The sequence below is a fragment of the Polyodon spathula genome, chromosome 5, assembly GCF_017654505.1.
Source record: "Polyodon spathula isolate WHYD16114869_AA chromosome 5, ASM1765450v1, whole genome shotgun sequence".
Lineage (NCBI taxonomy): Eukaryota > Metazoa > Chordata > Actinopteri > Acipenseriformes > Polyodontidae > Polyodon > Polyodon spathula.
This window is the reverse complement of record NC_054538.1, coordinates 14,121,754-14,127,753: the sequence shown is the minus strand read 5'-3', so window position 1 is coordinate 14,127,753 and position 6,000 is coordinate 14,121,754.

The window sequence follows — 6,000 nt, the reverse complement described above, 5'->3', positions numbered from 1 at the left end:
TGGATGGGAGCACCCAGGAGGCATAGCACTATTGGCCCGGCGCCGCCCCCTGGGAGCTCCCTTTCACGGTTGGCAGTGGAATAGCCAGGACTAGAAGTGGCGACGTCAAGGCTATAGGGCGCATCCTGTACTCTATGCGGAGTGCCTTTACCGGATGTGCCATTCGAGAGCCCCCATTTATGAAAATTCTTAACCAGTATGTTACATCTGGGCCAATTTTGTTTTGCATATTTCCTTCAGCTAAGACAGATTGAATACACAAGGCATGTCTACAGCTTTTTCAGATCAGTGCAAAGCATTTCAATTGGATTGAGATCTGATGATTGCGAGATATATTTTCAAAGTTTTACATTATGGCACCAGTTCCTTTCTCTGGGAATAAATGTAGTTGTATTTATATTATTTTAGCCCTTCTGCAGCAGTGTTTGTTTATTTTCCCCAGCTCAGGTAAACTCTTTCACTTTCTTTTCACGTATTTTTGGCAAATTAAGTCTGTATAGGATGTGCTTGATTTTGTCTGACTTTCTCCTGCCGTAATAACTTTGTTTAGAACATATTTTATTCAAAGTATGTTAGTGAGTGGTCTTGAAATCAAAATGCTATATCAATTTTGTATACAATGCATTCTTCGACACATGCTGGCAGTGTGTAAGAGTTAAGCATATTAGAATAAACTATGATGGGTACTGTTTCCTTTGTTGGCTAGTGGAGAAAATGCGTTTAACAGGGTAACCCTGTTTAGACTGCACTTGTATTATCTATTGATCTACAGCTACTACTACGCTCGGGATTTTTCTGATCTAATCACCGCATTACTGGATCCTCAGCTGATGCACTATCCTTGCACAATTGCTCTACTATTATGTCATTATATATATAACCTCTTGTAATCCTAACTTGTTGCATCATATTTCACATTGTATTTTAGTAGTATTATTTGCACTTACTGTAAACTATACTGTATTTAAATATTCAACTTGCATTGTAACCCTTTACTGCCCTGTAAGTCTCCTTGAATAATAATAATAATAATAATAATAATAATAATAATAATAATAATAATAATAATAATAATAATAATAATAATATGAAAAGTGTAGATAAGATTCTACTGCTGCTGGTAGTGTAATTATAATAATAATATGAGAAAGCCTTTGCTCTCCAAGCACCCTTTCTCAGCATAGACAAGAGGGTACTTCCAGGTCACATCACAGGCTGTTCAGAAAACAATGTGGGGAAGTTTTCGGTGTCGTTATCCATTGCAATAAATAACTTGATTTCCCATTATCTTAATATTCATAAAGGAAAACCAGTATGAATAATGTGCGCAGTGTGTAATTGAAATGTCAATCATGGAAAGCAGTCACACTGTCAAGAATAATATTTTAAAAAGTATACAAAGTTCGCTGCATTTGAATTGATATTTTCACCCTCTTTAATAAAACTTGAAGGTACATAAAACAAGTACTTTTGGAGCTGTATCGTTTTTACTAGGTAGAGGAACAGCTGCATTGTTTAAAAAAAAAAAAAAAAAACTAAATTGGGGTGAATGGATGATATTATGCAGTAGAGCTTTATTGCTTAATCTAAAGCACCCCTCCTTTTAGGACATGTGTGTGTGTGTGTGTAAATGTTTTTCTATGGTTAACATATCTTTGTCAAGATACTATGTGTTTGTTTAAATTTCCTTCTTTCTTATCATACTCCACATTGCCTCATCCCGCGAGAAAGTCTTATAACATGTGTTGTTAAAGATAGCCATTCAACCTAATTGTCCCGTAAAGCTATATATTGTAAGCAATTGCTGTGTTCTTTGGTCTTCATTTGTGATGTTTGTACTTGCTAACATTTTTATTATTGTAATGTCTTAAGATATTATTATAATTTTAATCAAACTCAAAACGTACATTCTTTTCTGATGTGTTATGTGCATCCCGTTTAGACCTAAATACTTCATGCTATTTAGCATCAAGACTATAAAATTAAATTCCCTTGTGGTGTGAATCCAATTTGAAACCAGGCCTCTAGAAGGGATGAGCATGACTGAATAAACCTGTGGCTCAACACTATCAAATATTGTACTTACAAACTGGTATTAAACATACTTTTATTCTGTATACAGATGTGATCTCCAGCATAGTAGTTCCTGAGTACAAACTTTGCAGTCTGGGCAGCTCATCTTCAGTCCTCTGACCCAAAATGTAAGTGCAAATTCAGTATTTCAGACACAGTTTTGTGACTTGTAGCCATTAACACTTTTTGCTGTATTTATTGAAATCTAATATCTTTTTTTAACCATGTTAGTAACACAAGGGTTTGACAACACTGGCAAAAGTGTTATGAATACAGATATGCATGTAATGTCAGTTTTCAAGATGATCATAAAAAAATAAAATGTAAACAACTGAGCCAACATAATCAGCCACCTGATATAAGCAGATACAATTATTCAGTGATTGGTTAATTACCACATGGAGTTACTATAGTGTAAACTGCAGTATATGAGAAAAAAGAAGCAGCAGTTAACAGCAGCTAAATATGTAAATATTATGTAGGTCGATGAGCACATACAGTAAGGTTAGGTACATAAAGAGAAAAATGGTAAATCAATAGAACAGCCATGCAGAGATAAATGTCATTACATCTGAATGCAACACTTCCCTGTGTGGCTTGCTGTCAGAAAAAAAAATTGCCTGTCTTAGTGAAAATGTAATCGTTCTGAAAAGCTCACTTGCACAGATGCAGTCGAGATAAGACATGTTGCTGTGTAACTGAACACTTATCATCTGCTACCACTTGCTTTGCTTATATTTATCTGGGAAAAGCACGCTCTTAGGAAAGTCCTCCCATTTACACCAGTTTCATCAAAATGTACAGTACAGTGACACTAATGTTTGAGCTGAATAATCACCACTTTGAACTTTTGGTATCTACAGCAATTAGTTTCGAAAGAGAATGTTTTCATTACTTATAACATACAGAACCAAAGTTAATGGTTAAAAAAGAATTAAGTTAACAGCTATAAAGTATGTTGATGTTTTTATGGTGCTGGGGGTGTGTGAGACACTTTTGACTTTTAAGGTCCTTTATTAAAACATTCCAATTAAAATCAATGTAAATACAATAAGGTAAAACACAACATAATTAAGATTCCTGCAGGCCTTATCAGCATTAAAAATCCTAAAATACATCATGTTTTCCTTAAAAACAGGTTTTAAACAAATAAAAGGATCATAAAATATGAATAAAAACACAGTGTTTTCTTTCTGTTAAAAACAGATTAAAGCCAAATGAATAAAAACACTGTAAAACAATAAAAAGAAAATTAAAACTAGAAAAAAATAACAAAAACTGCAGCTCCCCCTCCTCACTCACAGAACAAAAGGCATCTCCCACACACCACCTCTTTAAAATAACTAGTTTTGCCTGACCCATTATAAAATTAATTAAAACACACCTGCTACTCTTTTTAAAACTGTATGGAACCCCAAAGATAAATAGCTCTTTAGTGAACTCCTCTCCTAAGCCCTGCAAGAGTTCCTGTATGAGATGGAAGAGTGGTCCTAGCCTTATGCACTTACTGTATGTGGAACATTGTCTCCTCTGCAGAGCAGAAACAGCACTCTGAGCTAATGCTAGAATCAATTTTGTGGAGAAACCTGCCAGTGGACTGTGGCAAAGTGGCCTCTGCCTCCGCCACCTACACCAGTAGAGGGTGAATGCCTGCTAGGTCCCTTTCCACCAGCAGAGGGTGAATGCCTACTGGGTCCCTTTCCACCGGCAGAGGGTGAATGCCTGCTGGGTCCCTTTCCACCAGCAGAGGATGAATGCCTGCTGGTATCACTTCCCCCACCATCACGAGGAGAGAAGCTGGAGCTCACTCTGCCTCCATCACCGTGAGGGGGAGAGGAGCAGGAACTGCCTCTCCCTTCACCAGCAGAACCAGGAATAGATGCTGGCGGTCCCGACCGCAGTGGCCGAGAAGAGGGCCAAAACTTGCACCCCAGCTTGTCTTCACATCTTCGCCCAAGGATGCCTGCCTCACTTCACCCATGGATGCCTACCTCGCTTTGCTCAAGGATGCCTGCCTTGCTTCTCTCAAGGATGCTTACCTCACTTTGCTCAGGGATGCCTGCCTCACTTCGCCCAAGGATGCCTGCCTCGCTTCGCCTGGGCTTGCCTGCTGCTCCGCATCGCCTGGGGTTGCCTACCTCTGTGCATTGCCTGGGTTTGTCAGCCTCTCCGCATCGCCTGGGGTTTCCAGCCGCTCCACATTGCCTGGGGCTGCCAGCTGTGCTTTGCCAGGGATCGCCGTCAGCTTTGCTTGGCCGCAGGAGTCAGTGTGGCCGGAGCCCCACCAGAGGGAGCTGCCGGCTATGAAGAAGGTGGGAGAGGTCAGGAGACCACCTTCCTCAGCAGCCTTTCCACTGCCAGGACTGCCCAGGCTGAATGATTTAGCCTGGAAACTGTCAGTTTGTCTGCTGACAGCATTGCCCCTGGCAGTTTTTCCGCTGCCAGGGGTGCAATTGGACAGAACAGCTTTTCTGCTGCAGGAGTGGACCACCATGCTGTCAGCCGTGCCACTACCGGCAGGGGAGCTGACAGCATTTTCAGCCATGGTCCCAGTGAAGCTTCCCTTCCCGGCCCAAGAGTTTGACCTGGACTGCTGGGTTTTTAAGGGGGGAGGTGGCCGTTACCATGTGCAGGTAAAATGTAATAATATGCAAGCACAGGGAATTGCACTTTATTAATTCACGTGCAGTTGTACCAAGACTACAATTGAATGATTGATTAGCAATCAAGCCTCGGTACAGCTGCATAATAGCAGCATATTTTCACTCACTCGGAGTTCAGTGTTCGGTGTGTGGAGAACGGATGAGAGAGAGGAGATTTATTCAGATTACAATTGCTATTGCATGCTGGAAGTGCCAGCACAGTACTTGTGTTCTGTTCGTCCACTGTCTATTTAGTGTTAGTGTGTTTTTTTTGTATATTTATTTTGGCTAAAGTGCCCTGTCCTGTTTTGATGTCAGTGTTTTTGTTACAAACCTTTTTATTTTCTGTCTGTTTAATTATTAAACAGCGCATCAGCGCTTTCACCATTTCCGTGTTCTGTTTTGGTTCCTGTTTCTGGTCTGACATCACCCACTGCAGCCATCTTTGTGACATGGACACAATACAGTGCAGGATACTCTGCTGCATGTCCCCCACTCTCTTGCTGAGGGGCAATTTATACAGCACCTTCCACACTGGCCTGTACCCCTCCTCTACCTCCCGACATGCCCTTCATCTTGAATCCACCAACCCCCTCAACTGGTTAAAAGGTGATGCCTTCACACATAACTGGTAGATTTTCTTACTTCCTGCTGTGTGAAGAGTTAAGTCTTTAGCTGTGTTTCCCTCATTCCTTCCATACCCCTCTCCTTCACCTACTGCTGGACACACTAGCAGCCCTGGAAAGATGAAGTCTTGTCTGCCCTGTGCTGCAAGATACCTCCTCCCACAAAGCCTCCCTGAACTCAGCATAGAGGGAGCGTCCCAGCTCACTAATCATTTTCTCTGCCAGCCTCTCAGTATGCCAACCCAGCTGCCCAGCCACTTGTGCAGCAGTCAGCCAGCAGGAGAGCTCAGGGTTGATCAGATGGCTCAACCTGGTCACTCCTGCCCTCACAAAACTGGCACAGAGCATAATTGACTGACAGAAACGCACAGAGAACAAAGGATTGAAAAATAGGAGCTCCTCCAACAGGACCTTTCCTGTCAGAGACCCCTCAACTCTTTCCATCCTCACTGCATCTAGGCATATAAAACACTCAAGTAAAAAGAAGGGAGACCTATTTTAGCTAGTCCGGTGCTCTCAATTAAAAACAGGTGTTTGTCTATCCCCAGTCCCCCTACTCTGCTGAGGAAAAAACAAGCCAGCCTCTTCCAATGTGCCTCCTCCCCAGCGTACAGGAGCCTCTGAACCACCAGCAGTCTGAAGGCTGCCACTCTGCTGGC